The sequence below is a fragment of the Limulus polyphemus genome, unplaced genomic scaffold, assembly GCF_000517525.1.
Source record: "Limulus polyphemus unplaced genomic scaffold, Limulus_polyphemus-2.1.2 Scaffold1958, whole genome shotgun sequence".
NCBI classification, from domain to species: Eukaryota; Metazoa; Arthropoda; class Merostomata; order Xiphosura; family Limulidae; genus Limulus; species Limulus polyphemus.
In genome coordinates, this window is record NW_013667568.1 from 199,049 (window position 1) to 219,419 (window position 20,371).

Here is a 20,371-nt window from a genome sequence, read left to right on the forward strand (position 1 = left end):
AAGAGCAGATGATCTATAGAACAGCTGTCCATAATTTTGAGCTGATAGACCAGAGTAGAGACAGTTATGGTTAACAGCACCCACCAAAAATAGTTCCGATATTCTTGTCTGACCAAATAGTGGGTTTTGGCGTCACTCTTTTAGTGCAATGGACTCACTAATCCAAGTTCGGTGCACGTTTTTATGTAAATAGGATTCGAACCATGAATCCTTGGATTTACATTCCAGTCAGGCTAGCCACTAGGCTACGCCCATCCACCCTTTACAGGAGGTAGAAATAATATTTCAGAATAATGAGTAATTCATTAAAAAAAGAAGTTTTATACAAAAATTCTACCCGATTTTTCTGTTATGTAAACCCTTTTGTAATTGGGGGTAGTAACTTAATGGTTAGCGCGTTGGGATGAGCATGAAGAGGGGTGGGGCTCGAGAAATGATACCGTATAACACGCTTAGCACTTTTATTTGGGAAAGAGTTATAAAACTGATAATCAGCTCAATTACTTAGTTCAAAAGCCAGATAAAGCTCTTAACGCACAGATGCTGGTAACTGGCTACCTTACTTAAGTTATGGACAGCTATAACTGAAACCTATAATATAACTTAATCAACTTGAAGAATTTTGTCGTACAACTTATAAAATACTATTGGAGTATTTAATGATTGCGTTCAATTTTTTTTTCAAAAACTTTTCTTGGCCAGCTTTTCTGTCTCTTACGGTGCCTGGCATGGGCTAGTGGTTAGGACACTCGACTCACAATCTGTGGATCGTGGGTTTGAATCCCACAACCGAATAATCGTGCGGGTGTTAGTATGTGCTGGTCAATCCCGTTATTTTTTAGTAAATACTAGCCAAAAGTTGGCAATGGGTGGTGTTGACTAGTTACTTTTCCTCTAGCCTATCACTTCTAAATTAGGGATGGCCAGCGCAGATAGCCTTCAAATAACTTTGCACGACATTGAGCAAACAAAATGTTTCTTACGTAAACAAGCGGTAAGCTTGAGGGCTTAGAACGCTAAAAATCTATGTTTGATACCAGCGGTGGGGGGAGTACAAATAAACTTAAGTTTCTGTATATATTAATTAAAGATGACCTATCAAACCATTCTCATTTCTGGCTAATATTAATACTACAATTATTCCCCCTATTTCAATATTCAGACACTTTGTTGATGATTTCCATATGCATGTTTTTATTTTTCTCTAAGCTTTATGTATCTGAAAACATTTTATTAAGCTTCTGGAGTTTTTATTAAGTGGGATCGGGCATTGAGTTTTAATTAATCACGAGACTGATAAAGTTCCAAGCTAAAACCAGCGTAACAAACGTGTAAATCTCGGTTGTTGTTTCTTAAATTTATGTATTTAACTTTACATTTTGTTATATATATACCACTACTATAAAATATGTTATAGTTTGTATATCTATGTACGCATAATAACACAATTTTTATGACATAGGAGATTATGCAGTATAGAAATTTTATATCCATAGGCGCAGGAACTGGCAGAGGAGATTGAAACCTCTCTAGGTTTTAAGGAAATTTTTTTTTTGTAGTTTTGGGCAAAGTTATTTCAGTGTATATTTGAACATTTGATTTGGGGGCTGAATACCCTGTAGTCAATACAGCACGTGTTTCATCTATCCAGTACACAACACACGTTTTCGTTTGACATTCCTAATAAGTAAAATACTCCGCATTGGAAATTTGTAAGACACTGATGGCGACAGTTTAAAGGCGTCGGTTACCCACGTTGGTGTGTGTTCTCTGTCATTAACGGACTTACAACGCTAAAAAACGGGTTTCGATACCGGTGGTGGGCAGAGCACAGATGGCCCATTGTGTAGCTTGTGCTCAACTTCAAAACAACAACAACAGCAACAACTCTGTTATTAGACTATCACAGTTTCTAGATATATTTTACAAATAGATCTCTACAGATAAGCAACAGCGAAAATAATCTTTTTTTTTAAATTTCTGACACACAGGCTGCTAAATTAGGTAAGAACTTTTTTCTAACATTCTTACGAGGTTTGGAACGTGTAAAATTCCATTGACAAGTATTGGTCACAGAAGTACCTGAAGATGATTTTATTACATTTACAAACATCCAGTTTTGTTTAGCACGTAGCAAAAAAAAAGGGGGGGGGACGATTGATTTAATATCATTTTAAATGACATTTTTTTCACGATTTGAATGATGGTTTTATGATTGTTAGAGCCGACGTGAGGAGAATTTCCCAAAATAGAAGGGATGTGTAATACTTTGAAAAATAAAAATGTGATAACAAATGAAGATTAAAGAAACAACAGAAAAAAATAATAACATCTGGTATACCCGCACAAGTCACGTGGTCCATATGAAAGAAATGATGCATAATTGTACTTAAAGAAAAAAACAACAACTTCATATTTATCCTAAACATTGTAATCCAACAATGGATAAATAGTTTTATAATATTATTATGGAAATTGCACAGGAGTTAGTGGCTAGTGGTACCAATTTCATTCTGTCATTAGTCTTGTCATATTAGAAAGCAGGGAGTCGCAAACTTTTCTGTGGGGGATAGGAGCAAGCTCCCAGATCTTTCTCTAAGCGCCCCCCCCCCCAGTGGCACAGCGGTATGTCCGCGGACTTACAATGCTATAAACCGGGTTTCGATACCCGTGGTGGGCAGAGCACAGATAGCCCATCGTGTAGCTTTGTGCATAATTACAAACAAACTTTCTCTCAGGACCAAAAATCTAGAGAACAATTAACAAAGAGGCAGTTAGGATCTACAGAATCAAACAAGGATTAGGAATTTATTTGGAGAAAAGAAATTAAAAGATGTAAGACGTGAACGTAAGATATGAAGCCTGATGTGAGTGAAACACGTTAAAACATAGATCAGTTACAGTAAGAACTGAAATAAGGCATTAAACTAAACTGATTACAAATTGTGAATAAATAATTGAAAGAAAACTGAACTGCAGTGAAAAGAAAGTAAACTTGAAAACACACACTGATCAGCTGGATGAGAAGAAGCCTATTACGTACCATGACTCTTTGATTAAAATTCAGGATGAGCACTAATTCAAAATAAACAAATAACTGTAAATCTACATTTACATTAATAATGCTCACGCAGAGATCTCGGAATTCACACCTCCTCTCTCCTCACCATTAGGTATATAATAATAATAATGCATATGCAGAGATCTCGGAATTCACACCTCCTCTCTCCTCACCATTAGGTATATAATAATAATGCATATGCAGAAATATCGAAATTCACACCTCCTCTCTCCTCACAATTAGGTATATAATAATAATGCATATGCAGAGATCTCGGAATTCACACCTCCTCTCTTCTCACCATTAGGTATATAATAATAATGCATATGCAGAGATCTCGGAATTCACACCTCCTCTCTTCTCACCATTAGGTATATAATAATAATGCATATGCAGAGATCTCGGAATTCACACCTCCTCTCTATTCATTAGTAGGTATATAATAATTTTTTGTTGCTTCCATTCTTTCTCTATATATAAATACACACACATATAGAAGTATTTATATAAATATCCACGTGTTATGTACTCTGTACACTTAACACAAACTTCTAGGAGTGTAGTAAATGAAAAGTAAGACAAATCATTGGAAAGGTTTTGGGTGAATAATGCTCTATATATGTATATAGCAGGAACATGGGTGCTGTACGTTTTATCGTTAGCTGTCGAATTTAAGGGGTTCTTCTTTCATCCGTGACACACGATTTGAGGGAGGAAAACATTAGATGCATTTATTAATCATTATAACGAATATAGATATTCCGCATGATCTTACTAAGTGTGTATGTTTAACTTGATGTTAAAAAAACCTCCTGCGACAATATATTAGGATAAGATGTTTACTTATACGATGATGTTGTTTTTGCAATAATTCTAATAATATAATAAGAGGATCATCCAACTTAAGATATTTAGGTTAATCGTAATCTCGTATACTAAGCTAACATTGTAAAATAATCTTCATAATCCCTGTCTTATTTTGTAATTAAAATGACACACTGTTCTTTCTTGGTGTAAGAAGTTGCAGTTTCAGCTACTGGAATAAATAGTTGTGACACGTCTTTAGATACGTTTTATTTACATAAACTTGTTAGAATACAGTTCCATTACACAGTGATTTTCAAAATTTTGATTTCTGCAAATATATTCACGAATGGAAGCAAGTCATATTATCGATGTAATTGTAATAGGCCCCAATATAAAAAAAAAGAAGTATTAAAAGAGCAGTCCTCTCTTAATGAGATACAATTGATGGTTGTTTACGTATTGTTTAGGAAGTTTTTCAAATAGTTTCCACACTAAAATAAAAGAAAGTCCATCCAATACGGAGTTTAAGAAAGTTTATGTGTAAAAAAAAAAAGAACGCAAAATACGCCTATTACTTTTTCCTTCCTCCTTCTTTGTAAGCCTACCTTTGTGCTGACAGGATGTGCGTTATCAAAAGACCCCTATCTCCAAGTGTCCCCGTCATTACGACGACAAAGTGTGAATGGTCCTCTAACCTTTGACCCATACTTCCCAAGAGTTCGCCATTCAAACTTGACGCACCCTACGATGAGAGAATCAATAGAACCGGTCTGGAATATTTCTTTTATAAATGCAACAACACAGAGACAACTAAAGCTCTTTCTGTAGATAATCGAACATATAATACAACGTAGCAAAAATCCTTGAGATTCTATAGTGAATTTTGTAACCTTCAAAATATGCGAAGATTATTCGTCAGGAACATCCTTCAGTTTGAGGGTGCAGGCTGTGGTGGATGTGTAGTCCTTACGGGACTTTTATATCAATTGTAAGAAACTCGACATTTGCAGATAAATAAGCAAAAGTCAATTTGAATTATTCGCTAGTTGTACATAAGAAACATTATGGCTTCCTTTTTCTCATAGACTGGGAAAAATAAAACATAGAAATGAAGTAGTTTATTTAAATGCACTTTACAGGCGTTCCCCTCTTGTATGGTTATCTGTGCTCTGCCCACCACGGGTATCGAAACCCGATTTCTAGTGTTGCAAGTCCGCAAACATACCGCTGTGCCACTGAGGCCCCTCTTGTATGGCTATCTGTGCTCTGCCCACCACTGGTATCGAAACCCGATTTCTAGTGTTGCAAGTCCGCAGAAATACCGCTGTGCCACTGGGGACCCTCTTGTATGGTTATCTGTGCTCTGCCCACCACGGGTATTGAAGCCCGGTTTCTAGTGTTGTAAGTCCGCAGAAATACCGCTGTGCCACTGGGGGCCCTCTTGTATGGCTATCTGTGCTCTGCCCACCACGGGTATCGAAACCCAGTTTCTACTGTTGTAAGTCCGCAGAAATACCGCTGTGCCACTGGGGGCCCTCTTGTATGGCTATCTGTGCTCTGCCCACCACGGGTATCGAAACCCGGTTTCTAGTGTTGTAAGTCCGCAGACATACCGCTGTGCCACTGGGGGCCCTTTTGTATGGATAAAAAAGTGAAACTTATTTGGTGCTTTAGTTCTCAATTACGCTGCAGTTTTTTTTTATTGATAATTAGTCCAAATCATAAATAAAAATATATTATTAATGAAATAGTAAAGGTACTCAGCAACACTAATGTTAAAATATTGTAGTATATATTAGGTGTGGGCCGCTTCTTTCCATTATTTTGAGCCGTAACACACCACCCGTCTGTCCGATGCGAAGGTAAACATACCAGGCGCGGCATTAAACGTCACTTTCGTTTGATCGACTTCACGTCTTTACTACGGATCTCGAGAGTATGCGATATCCAAGAAGCTGAACAAGCTTTCGGCTTTCTACGTTCTTCCGCAATATTTAATTTTTACATGTTTGGCTAATTCCTATCCAGACGTCTTCTACGGGAAAGAGCATTTAAACGCGAGTTGTTAGATTAAATCTTGACTCGATATGACAAGACTAGTTCTCCGATTGACAACGATTAATCACGACTGGCGCTGATTGACAGATTACGCGGTCAAGAGTGCATAGGTTTGACATACCAAATTCAACACGTACTACATTTACGAAAGGAAAATATGTTAAGATAGCGATCATCCACCGAAGTGCCTGGCACTATTTAAAAGTGCACGTTGAGACACAGTAAAGGTTGAGCTGTTACTATAAACCCCTCCGCGTTTTAGCCATAGATGACGTTATCTCACTAGACCACCTGTGCATCACTCGGGTTAATTGCTCTAAATAAGTTTAAGATGGTAAAGTGTAGTACATATGGTTCAGAGCCAAATTTAGCTGTTAGAATCACACGCATAACAAATTATACTCGAGTAAAGATGAAAAAAATCAGGCCAAATTTGTAACTTACAATAAGAATGTCGTCACAATTTTTTGGATTGATCTAATGTACCTGATACTAAATCGTCCTCTGGAACTTGCGATTTTATGCGTTTCTTTTCACTGCTTTTCTTTAACTGTTATACACAAAAGCTGCTAATTTTTAGTTATTTTATTTATAAAAGTATTAACTTAGATATTACTTTTTGAATTTGCAGCAACTAAAAACTTTTTAACAAAACTAAATAAAAAGTCACAAAACTTAAGCATGCGCCGTCTATAAAACACTCATAATATTTGAAGTTGTACCAACCACGAGACTCTTAGTCTAGACATTACTTGAAACCAGTAAAAAACAACAACACCCAACGATGTACAAACTTGAACCCTTTGTGACTTTGAACAGTCCTTGAATCCTAAAAGTAATAACCAAACCACTTTTTGCAACAACAATCAAATTCTAGTTATAGAATAGATATAACGAATGGACAAAACCATCAATTTCACACAAGGATCTATAAAAACTATTAAGCTTAGTCCTAAACCAGGCTTTAAAATTGGAAGATGTAAGAATCAAAAAACCCTGGATTTAAACCAGACCTTCAAACCAATGCCTTCTACCCAATACGTACAAAGAATTGACAAAAGTATGTAGGTAGTAGGATATAATATTTACTGCTTTTATATGTAATCTTACAATACAAACACATATATCACATACGTTGGTAGAAATTCGGTAAACCTAGCACTCCAGTTTATCTTGAACCAAGAAATAAATGTTAGTAGTAAAACTTAAAATGCTGCACCAATACCATAACGAGAGACGTCATTCAGAAACACACCCACTGTAATGGTCACCTTTAGGGGACACCTACGACGCTTTGGAAGTTACTTTGGTTTGTCGAAAGGGAATTGGTACACAGGTGGATAAAATAAGTGAAATTTCTGTCTAGTCTGACGGGCACACACACACATAAACATCTAGCATGGATACTGTAAAGTGCGACTATCAATTACAAACGACGGAAGCTCGGTACAGCACACCTGAATTTACAGTTGACAAATGACCAACAAACTAGCAGGAAGCCATCAGGTTCTTGAATCATTGAAGCTTTTAGTGCTCTTTTACTCATACAAACCCATTTTTTTTCCAGTTCTTAGATTTTTGTTTAAAAAGAAAAGAAGGAAACATCAAGGTTTATGATAACTAACCATTAAATGCAATAGGTACTAATGATCTAATGAATAGCTAATTAATTCACGATACACAAAACATTAAATCCTGTAGATAAGTTTTAAAATATAAACCAGTGCATAAATTTGATACGAAAGAAGATATACAAATTTTTATTTTGAAAACTGTTTGCTTGTTTTTGGATTTTGGCGCAAATCTACACGAGGGATATCTCCGCTAGCCGTCTCTAATTTAGTAGAGGGAATGCAGCTAGTCATCACCACCCACCGCCAACTCTTAGGCTACTCTTTTACCAACGAATAGTGGGATTGACCGTCACATTATAATGCCCCCCACGGCTGAAAAGGGCGAGCATGTTTGGTGTGACGGAGATTCGAACCCGCGACCCACAGATTGCGAGTCGAGCGCCCCTACATATTGAGAACTCAGCACAGAGATCGAAGCGTCATTAATATATATAGAAACCCGTCAGCTACTTCGTATCAATAGAAGATTTTTAATATGCTCAAAACATTACCTAACCTAAACTAAAAGAAGATCGGACGACTTATAATTTAAAATAGCATACAAGTTACTGAATAGTAGTGTAGATGTTAAGTATACTTAAAAATAAAAGATATAAGTTTGGTGATGCCCAGGTACGTTTTGTTGATTCAACAGAAACTACTGATATGAACAAGAACTGTAACACCATTCTTTACTTACTTTTGGTGAAAGTGATATAAGCCAGAGCAATATATTAATGCAGTTTCAGTTACAACTAAAAAATAGGCTTAGTGGTTTAGTGTATATTATCCATATTTTCTGAGCAAGGCAAAATGCATACATAGTTTAGACCTAAAAATTAACACCGTAAATAACGTAGCTAATTTAATATACCAGTATAACTAGATGTGTGCAGTATCATAAGACAGAAAATTATGATGATTAGAATGTCTTGATTCATGAGTTGTATCCTCGCTGTAACAGATATTTTCTTGCATACATATCAAAGATATTATTTTATTACGAGTTACAACTTTTACAGTATATTTTACAAATATTTTTAGAAAAATGATCGAAACGTCGTACTTGTTCTAAAACAATATTTTTTCTTAACAAAACTAAATAAGAAAAAAAATGTTGTTTTAGAACAAGTACGACGTTTCGAACATTTTTCTAAAAATATTTTTCCTTACTGTAAAGGTTGTAACTTGTAATAAAATAAGACTTATAATCAGTAAGTAAATTCAAAATGAAACCATTATCTCAAAGGTAATATTGTGAAAGTAGAAGACGTTAATTTTCAAACTGACGTTGTTTTGCATAAATAAACTCAAGGTCAAATGTAAGCTTAAGTACATTCATCGTCCTTCTCCTCAAATGTGTAGCAGGACAGCAGACTCAGCAGGAGTGGAGCTGGAAGGTAACAAAGGCTGGGGGAGTTTCCCTTCCCACTGACGTATTCTACCGATGTTAGCAGTTCTAAAGGAGGAAAAAGGCTCGTCTTCCCTGGCCTTCCGATCTCGCTAAATGGCACGGGTGAGTGTGCATTAGGTTCTAGAGGTATGAGGACCCTGACAAATCGTCTTGCTCCCCGCCGAGAACTCAATCTCCCGCTCTCGTTTATCGTGGGAATAACGGCCAGGTGTACTCCCGAGGGCTTTGTGATCCTGCCGCAGGCTGGTGCCTGCTGTGACCCGCCCGTGGAGGCCGCTGTCCCATCCCGAGTGCACAAGAAAATTTATTTCAAACAAATGACTGATCATAAGACGACTATGTCAGATTATTTTAACTAAGATATACACAGAACTTAATGTTTCATATCAAAAGTACAAGAACTATCTGGATGTTGCAGGGACACAGTTTCAGTGTCAGAATGATTTATTATAGTTGTCAAAAATGACTGTAAATAATATGTCACAGAAGGTTTATATTATCGCCTTTCCGTACGAGTTTGAGAGATTATAAAACTAATATTCAAGGATTAATCTCTATGGTAGGTACAACACAGATGGCCAGGTGGTTAAGGCACTCGACTCGCAATCTGAAGGTCGTGGGTTCGAATCCCCGTCATACCAAACATGCTCAATCTTTCAGCCGTGGGGGCATTATAATGTGACGGTCAATTCGTTGGTAAAAGAGTTGCCCAAGAGTTGGCGGTGGGTTGTGATGACTAGTTGCTCTCCCTCTAGTCTTACACTGCCAAATTGGGGACTGCTATCGCAGATAACCCTCGTGTAACTTTGCGCGAAAATTCACAACAAACAAATACAGATAGCCCAATATGCAATTTTGGGCTAAAATCAACCAAACAAACAAAGAAACAAAATTTGTGTTACACAATTATCCAGATTGTGATTCACATTATAGTTCAAAAGAAACATTTTTTTGCATAGTTATAGTAGATAGCTTCTATATAAACCATTGGCTAACAAACAACCAAAGAAGCACAACAAAATTTGTATTACACAATTATCCAGATTGTGATTCACATTATAGTTCAAAAGAAAAATTTTTTTGCATAGTTATAGTTGATAGCTTCTATATAAACCATTGGCCATATACTTTATTACTTATAACTTTCACGTATTAGATTTGAAAATTCGTTTTTAGGTGTTGGAGGCTCACTACTTTACTTTAAACCTTTCTTCTCTAAGAAGATAAGTTTGCGTCCTTTTCCAATATGATTACCACGTCCCTGTATAATGATTGATCTATTAATATCAAACACAAAAGAATATTCAAAATGTCGCCAAGTGTTCAGATTGGTAAATAAGCGGCCATATTAATTATTTGATTTAAATACCTAGTCAAAAACATTAATTAAGTTGACAAAATCAATATTTTAGAGGTTGTAGCGCTAATCGAAGCTTTTATTTAATCTAAATTATGGGTATTTAATAACAAAACTATATATTATTATTCTGAACGGTAGAACGGAGTCTAGTTGAGAACCGGTCCGTTTTTGGTTTTCAGGACGTAAGAAAACACACAAGATTATGAACAGTCTCAAGAAAGCCTCTTTATGTATTTTGTTATTCATATGTGATTTATTACACTGGAATCAAATATTGCAGAAATTTAATTCATGGCGTTACAATAACTATACAATTTACTTCAATGGTAACATGTGATAGACGACAGCGTCATACAGGAAGACGATTTGTTTGTTTGTTGAATTTTCGTGCAACGCTACTCGAGAGCCATCTGCGGTAGCTGCCCCTAATGCTTATCAAGCGATAGACTAGAGGGAAAGCACATAGGTAACGCTACACTCCGCCAACTCTTGGGCTACATACTTACCAACGAATAGTGGGATTCACTGTTACCTTTTAACGCCTTACGACTGAAAGTGCAGCATGATTGGCGAGGGGTTTCGATCTCGCGAAACGCAGATTACGAGGCGAATGCCCTAACCACCGGAACATGCCAGGCTCAAGGTAATAGAATAAACTATTGTATAAACACATGAGAATTTCTGGGTACTTGGAAATCTCTTTCTACTTTGAAAACCATTTTAAATTTCAGTTATGCCTGCTTAAAATACAGATGGCGTTAGGTGTACAGCGTCGGAAAAAAAAAGGGGGCTTTCCTTTTTTTCCCCTTAATGGGCGTGGACAAGAAGGGGAGTTCATGTGATAGAACCACCTTCATCTATCAGAAAAAAAATTAACGATTTTATTTTTATTTAAAGATCAGTGAAAACCCATATTCACAAAACATTTCAAAATAACAGTTACTGCATTCTATAGTGTTTATGTCTTACAAATTCATATGACAATTGTGTACACGAGTATCATAAATGAAATACTTGGTTTTTCTAGTTTAATCTTTCAAATCAATACGTAAAACAGACAGTTCTTGAGCAAAAATAATTAAATAAAATTAGTCAAACGAGACATACATTTTTTACTTGCTCAATAATTTATTTGTAAAGTTTAAAAATATATATGTTCAAAACTTTAAAAACATTGGTTTATAAGAAACTTCATGTGTACTTCGTGAGTTATTCTCCTGAAGATGGTAGAATTATTTCCACCAAAACATGTAGAGTTTTAAATTTTTTTTTAAGTTATATTCTCTAAACTTTATAAATAAATTATTATGAAAGTAAAAAAAATGTTAATATCTCGTTTGATTCATTTTATTTATGATATTTCAAATGTTCAACATAACAAAGACCAAGTACTGTTTTGAGGAAACACAAAATAAAAGAACTGTCAGTGAGTACAGCTTTGGTGCTTCACTCACTGACAATTTCAATATACGGGATGAAGCAAAAGTCGCTCATCATCATGATTTTTCTAAGTTCTACCCTTACAGCTGTTCGAATACATTGTTGATATCTCTCGAAACAATAAGATTACTTTTATAAGTTCTTGCAAGATTAATGGTTTCCCAACCAATTATTGTAACAGAAGAAAGAAGACACGGTTGATGAAAAACAAAGAAGTGTCATAGTGAGGCGGGACTTTTGCATTACTCTGTATAATTATTAAAATAATAATATAACAGTTTTGTAAAAAAAAATAGGATTTCATTTTTTACACCGAAAATACAAAATGAGTTAATTCTGCATGTAGTCATGGTAGTGCCAGTTTTTACCTTTCTTTTTTTAATGGAGAAAATAAGTTAGAATTAATATACTTTTTAGGCAGTTAAAAACTAATAAGATAACAGTAGGAGAAAACAACTTGTAATTTTTTGTTTGTTTTATATCTAAAACACCTGTATTGGAGCCCAAATGATACAATATTTTCAATACATTTCGATTTAACATTACACTGTGAATAAACTGTGTGTTTAAGTGAAACTACATGAGATCTTCTACAGAATGTATTTTGGATACAGGAAAAAAAAAGAAAAAAATTTTCAATATAATCTTTTTTTACCACAGGGTCTCAATAAGAGGCGAAGTAGTGTTTTTGGGTGGTAGAACAAGGAACGAGAAATTCTGGTAATTGTTTCCTGTAGAAGTTACATACATCATTGGAAAAGGTTTTGAATCTGCTGTGTGCAATTCATATGATGGTCAAAAGCTACGCAGGGTTTCGGAGTGGCAGCACCACCTCAACAGCAACGGCCACACACAGGAATTCGTTGTCCATCTTTTGGTTCTCAAATCAAATGCGACTTTTCTTCATTGTCTGTTTGAGGTTGGAGACTTTGTTCTTGAACTACTGATCTGGCAAAAGGGTACTACTATTGTTCTTGTCTGCACCGAACCTATTTTTGAGTGTCGCCATGGCATCTTTGGACTTAATAGATGGATTTGCCTCAACAAGCTTTGTCAAAGAAGCCCATTGTGATCGCAAATACAGCGGCTGCAAGTAGAATATTTCTAAATCTTGCAAATGCAAGTAATCGAGGGTGATGAATGATGATATGCTGAAGAGTAGCAAAGTTCCAGTCACGGCCAGCGGGAGTTGGAGCTATTTGCTGAAGATCTATTCTTAATACAGAATCTTTCCCTCAACCTTTGGTGGAAAGGATATAACGTAACAAATCTCGGTAAAACTAATATAAAATGTAGCATACAATGAAATATGACACTCACTATATACAGTTTTCAAATCGGACAAAATTTGACTGAGTTATGACTAGTCATATCATCAGCAAGAACTCTATAGTTAATAACAGTACTTCTTGTTGTGTAACCGATGGGTTCGCAACGTGAACGTTTTTCTTTTTTGCCAATCGTTGCACATGTTTTTGTTTTCAGACCAACCTTTGAAGTTGTCAAACACTATACTTAAATTTAAACAATGTCTATTTTCTGGAAATTTCTCCGTTTTCCTGTTTCCAAATATAATTTTCAGGTTCTTGTACAATTTTGATCCCACAAAATATTTTTTTCTTAAACTCGTGCTATTTTTGTATCTCAAGAAAATCTTTTGTATCATTTCTGGATTTTATTATTATTATTATTACGTTTATAGAATAAATTCTATGGAGAAGCACGAGATATTTATTATATGACTAAAAACAAGAACCTGATATATTTCAGCTTTCTCAACTTCGTGTTTACTGAATTCGTTTGTTATAAACTTCTTTTACTGTAATATACTTTAGCTTTCTCAACTTCGTGTTTACTGAATTCGTTTGCTATAAAAGATATTTTATAAACAAAAAAATAGACTAACAAATATCTTATATTTTTCTTGTTGTGGTTGTTTAATATCATTATTGTTTTACAATTACACTTTTTCTTAAAAAATAATAATAATAAGCCTGAACTCTATATTTTCTCATTTATTGGTCATTAAAGACAGCAGTAACTTCTGTAAGATTTATTGACTGTAACTGAATTCGTTTGTTATAAACTTCTTTTACTGTAATATATTTCAGCAAACTTCTTTTACTGTAATATATTTCAGCTTTCTCAACTTCGTGTCATAAACTTCTTTTACTGTAATATATTTCAGCTTTCTCAACTTCGTGTTTCAGTAAATGTAAAATACAATACAATTGTAATAAAAGTATCCTTTAGCTATTAAATAAAAATCCGAGTCACAGCTTTTTGAGTGAATTATTTTACTTTTTTGTTAACTTTATAACAACGTTTCGACCACTCGTATGGTCATCACAGGTAAACTGTCATCTTTTGTGCGAAATACTAGAAAAAAAATATAGGGCGACACCTGTGTTATGATTTAAATTAGGTTTTAATTCACGGATAATTAACGCTTATTTTATTTTTCTTCTATTATTATTGTCCTCATTACATAATATTTTAAAGTTGCTAATATTGATTGGATGTTAATTCCTTGTGCTGTGGTCATAAATGTGTGATTGGGATTGTTATGTTCTTTGATCCTAATATTTATTTTGTTTTTTGTTGTAATCACATACTGTAAGCATAGTGATATTATATTGTTATGTCTACGAGAGTATTCTAACAATGTGTCACTGAGTAATCGTGAATATTCATAAAACAATTTTGAGTTACAAAATAGCCATTCCAATATAGACAGAACTTGGTGACCGTGAAGTTAACAGGATTAATGAAGTGAAGAGTGAATTGTATTCTTTTTATAGTGAGATGTTGTCAATACTACAGAAATTAAGTTAGTTTCACATATTAGTATCTCCGTAAATAAGAATTAGTCTGATGGTGATTATATTTGATTAAACAGATGTTTCTGGTTTAAGTACTTAGAAAATTAAGACTTCAGTTGTCGTGTTGAAATTAGAAGGACCTGATTTAGTAACCACCACACCTTCGTTTTTAAAAAAGCGTGAAACAATGAAGTTACATCTGACAAAACCTGTAAGTTATTTGTTGACATCAAACAAATACCGCTGATAATCCAAGACGTTAACTTACATTTTATTTGTTAATATCAAATTAATATTGCTGAAATCCTGAGATGTTAATACGGTTGATAACCTGAAACATTAACTTGCAATTTATTTGTTAATACCAAATGAATATAATTGAAAGCCCGAGATGTTAACTAAGGTCATCTAGGCAGGATTAATAGCCTAATATATACTTAAGGAATAAACCAAAACTAAAATACATACCTCATCAGTAGTGATACGTTTCCTTTTCCATGCCCTCTAAAAATAATGACAACATAAAATAAAAAAATTAGATTTGTACTATATATTTCAGATAGCGTAGACCATGGGTGGGCAACCAATTTTTTTTTCTGGCCATGGATGTGGCCTGTCGATCACAGAAATGGCCACACTATTAATAAAACAGAAAATTTTCGCTAAATAAATTTATTTCAGGATTCTAATGACAGTCAAGGTCAATTATAAACACACAACGCAAAAGTATAAAAAATAATTTTTCAAAATTACAAAAGCGTGAAATTTCAATGAGAGATTTGATATTCTTTCTCTGACCAGCTAAAAAAAACACACTATCGATGATTCTACGAGTTGGCCACACATGGCCATTGGCCAATGGGCTGCCAACACAGGGCGTAGACAAAAGAAAGTTATCATGTACTTGTATATTTTAGATATCACAAACAAAAGAAAGTTCTCATGTACTTGAATGTCTCAGATATCACTAGCAAAAGAAAGTTCTCATGTACTTCTGTGTCTTAGATATCACAAAAAAAGAAAGTATTTGTGTATTTGTATATCTTAGATATCACAAACAAAAGAGAGTTTCCGTGTACATAAATTTCTTAGATATCACAAACAAAAGAAAGTTCTCATGTACTTGTATATCTTAGATATCACAAACGAAAGAAAGTTCTCATGTACTTGTATATCTTAGATATCACAAACGAAAAAGTTCTCATATACTTGTATATCTCAGATATCACAAACAAAAGAAAGCTCTCATGTACTTGTATATTTTAGATATCACAAACAAAATAAAGTGCTCATGTACTTGTATATCTCAGATATCACAAACAAAAAATTTTCTCATGTACATACATATATCTTAAATATCACAAACAGCAGAGGCTTCTGGTTTTAATAAATATATAACGTTTGCTTTAAATTCACATTACAAATAGAATTCGTTGCTAGAAGTACCATGTACTCTATTTATTATAAACAGAAAAAAGAAATTTCTAACTCTACGAATTACTTTTAATATCTCAAACAACAACTTTCCGGTTTTTGTGACTGTTTTATCTGTTAGAAAGATTGATAATTTTTATTTTTTAACTACTTAATATTAAAAATAGAAGAGATTTCTGGATTAAAACGTTTTTATTTTAATTAGTGTTTTAACAGATCATGAAAAGAAGAAACTAGCCACCTTACTTTTAGATATATTTCGTACAGAACAAGTTTCAGGTTTTTGCTGGATATTTTAGACGTCATAGATATGAAAATCTTCTGTTTGTTTTGAATATTTTAGATATCCGAAACAGGAGGCACTTTTCATTATACTGAATGTTTTTAATATCATAAAAAAACAGTTTCGTAAAAAAACTTAGACCTTACATAAAGAAATAATTATGAGGATCTATTGGATATAAGCTAGGTAATATAAACAGACAAAGCTACTGGTTTAACTAAAAGTATCCCCATATAATTTTATAGTTTACATAAATATTCTCGTTATGCCGATGGTTAAAATACAACAGACAGCAGAAGTAGTTATTGTTTCACTGATGTTTTTTAAAATATTTCATAGAAGAAAAAGTTCGGATTTTACTGAAAGATTGGATAAGAAGAAGCTTATTTTGGTTTCTTTTTTTACTTTTCACTCATGGACTGTTAGCATTATTAATATAATTTCCTACAGCTCATGATGTGGTTGCTTGACTGGCTAACTTGCTGGTTTCGCTAGTTCTTGTGAGTGACGACAGCAAGGTTAATTCAAATAAACTAATAACAGTGAAGAGATTACAAGTGTTAAACATAAAAAATGTTGTGTTATTCTAACCCTAAAGATCTGATTTGTAAACGACCTAAAAAAGAAGATTGTAATTACAACCCACTCCTTAATCTGGTTCAAAACATAATAGTTGTTGCTCATGAAAACTTATGATATATATAGCGCCTAGACCATTACTATGTCTGTCGTATTCTAGTCGGCCTGACGAGCACTCCTACAGGCCGAAGGGCCTCGCAGGCATCGGATGTGGAAAATTTAAGGCATTTGACATATTATAACACATTTTCTTTTGCTTTCACTCATGGGCTCTTAAATGTTTACTGAATGTTTCAATGTTAGAAATACGAGAAATATCTTATGTTATAGAGTGTTTTAGATGTTACAATGAGGAGAACCACCTGATTTTACTGAATACTTTAGATACCGCAGTCTTGTGATGTGGGTTTTGATATTTTAGGTAGAATAGTATACGGTTTGATAGACTTCTGTGGCTGGACGTGGTCTAGTATCTAGCGTGTTGTACTATTTTAAGGTTCATGCTTTATAAGAGTGTGTATAAAGGAGGGTTAGTTGTTCCATTGGTGATCTTAGTTTTTCACACAACTGAACAGTCATGGATTGTAATGTGTGTCCTTGCTTTACATAATTTTATATAATTCTTTATTTATAGACAAAAATAAAGTTCTCATGCATTTGGTGGAGAACTGAGTCTGAAACGTCATCACACCCTGTTTCCCTAGAAAATTTTTAAATTCTAACTTATGGATGTAATGATCACGAACTGTTCATGAAAGAGAGTCTACACATCATGAATGAAAATCCAAGCCTCAACAGAAATCCCAACTCTTTCCCCCTTGTTTCATTCAAATAGCTCCCCCTTCTCTCTCTCTCTTTAAAAATTGAATATTTTATATTTTCTTAACCCTGTTTATCGTATTTTCATATTAGTAATTAAAGTAAAGATTATTCCCTCCACTATTATCATGGAGTTGCTGAAGATGGAATATTTGTAATTCCGAAACGTTCATTACAGATGTTTATAGTTGTTGTCGTGGCTCAACTATTCATTAGCAAAAATAAAGTTATTTTTACATAGTGGTCTATGTAAAATCTATTATTTTAAGCCTTCCCAAAGATCAAGACGTGATACCTTTGAACACGCTTTGCTATTTCAGATGCGAGCATGCTATAAGAGTGAAAGTCAGACTATTATTCTGTTCAAGTTCGTTTCTGGCAGTTATTTTGATTTAAAAAGTAATTATTTCCGAAGAAATAATTACTTATCAAGGGTGCTCGAAGATTAAGCAATCCTCCTTCACCCCGCTCGTGGCCTAGGAATATGGGCTTAGGATCTGACTCACAGTATTTATGCGTGGCTCCATTTCTCAAGTCACTAGGTTGAGCTCTTTTATCGGGCACCACAATGGTGAGAGATGGCGATATCATTCTTATGTAAAGTTACCACATTAATTGATGATGTAAACCAGGACTAAACCTCTGAAAAAAAAAATTAACAAGCACAAGAAAACCCGTATTTTAAAACGACCATCATACAATAACAACAATACAAAACAAACAAATACTACGTTAAATTCACGTAATTTGTATTTGGGGAGTGTTCTCTTTCATTCTATTCTCCCCCCTCCACTCTATCAACCATTGCTACACCTCACTGATCCCTCACGCGAATTTCAGAACTCACTTCTAAATAACTCGTACTTTACAACAAGCTTGCAGGTGCAAATCTGCTTATTGGACATTCGTTCTTTTAGTTTATAAAACAGGAGATTATTTGCTGGTTAATTTTGAAATAGCCTTAGCGTAAAAAACAGATATAAAAGTGTTTGTGAAAAATGAGAAAAACAGGATAATTCACTAATTTTAAAGACATTGCTCGAGACATCGGTTAATACACCGCCCAAATCAGGATCTTCTTGGGGAATACAGGACTTGTAACTTTAGTCTCAGGCTACACATTTTGACCAACTTTTTACTGACCTCAACTTGACGTAGACGTCGGATTCCAATACAGCCTTTCAGCAGATTTACAACAGAATTACAAAGGAAGAATTCACAAATATGTAGTCGAATTACATGGCTGAAATACAGATTATTCAGTCATCGTTATCATTAAAATTGTCGTTTATTTGTAGACGTCGGATTCCAATACTACCTTTCAGCAGATTTACAACGGAATTACAAAGGAATAATTCACAAATATGTAGTCGAATTACATGGCTGAGATACAGATTATTCAGTCATCGTTATCATTAAAATTGTCGTTTATTTAGTGGTTATAAACTTTTGGTTATTGAGCCTTCGTCAATTTCAAAACCTTTTATATAATATTCTTAATAGTATGTGAGATATGCCCAGCTTCACTACGATGGGTTTTAGGGCAGTAGAATTCTATTATTTTTGTAACTATAGCACTTACTTTGGGAATGAAAGCATTGATTCTAATTGTATTTAGGTGCAGTTTCGAAGCTCATTATCATGATAAACGCTAAGTTTTAAGAATGTTTTGATTTCTTGGACTACTTTAAAGCCTTCTTTCTTAGAAATGTCCTTTGCTCCTTTAGTGTTTAATAATCTTGTTGTATAAGTATTTCAACTTGGAAAGTCTTGTTATAATAGCTAAACAATAAGTTTTCTCGTGTCGGCGTCGCACTATCTAATGTCAAGAGTCTGCCTTGAACAAATTTACAGTTTTTGTTTGTTTCTTTGTAGTTAAGCACACAAATACACAATGGGCTATCTGTGATGTGCCCACCACGGGTATCGAAAGCCGGTTCTAAGCGCTGAGGTAGTGGGGAGCAACTTCATAGCTGTCAAGCTTGTATCGCTAGCGAACGACACGCATTAGTATTTTAAAAATCGTCCAAATAAAGCACAATTAACACTCTGTAGTGCTGGATTGTTTAAATCACTAAAAAACAGAGCCATTTTCAGCTTTCCCGAGATTCAAATTAATACAAACAAGGGGTCATCTGGCTTTCCAGAATAGTTTAGTATCACAGGCAAAAGAGATCTCTAGTTTTGCTAGGTGGTTAAGCTAACGCAGGTTTTACTGATTTGCTAAATATCTTAAAAAATTTATAGAAAGTGTACATTGTTTTAGTGCACGAGATATTTTATAAATCACAGATATAAGATGCTTTTGACCTAAGGATACTTTTGATATTACAGAAAGGAGAGGTTCCTGACTTTATTTAAAATTAAAATTATCAAAGTCAAGGAGCCTGTGTCTGGGAGATTCTCGACACAAGTGGATATTTAAATTATGAAAGTCAAGGACCTATATGAAAATGCACAGATTATTTTATGCTTATTTCTATCAAACTAAGGCACGAAAATAACGTTCTAAAGCATAAACTAAATCACTATCAATATATATATATATATATAAAAGCCAATTGTCAGTCGGTAGGTCACTCTCGATTTCTTCCAATTTTGTGAATTACACGAGTTTAATTCCACTTTTTCTCGTATAATATTTCCTCTTTTGATTGCCTGTTCCCATTTTAGTTGAATTT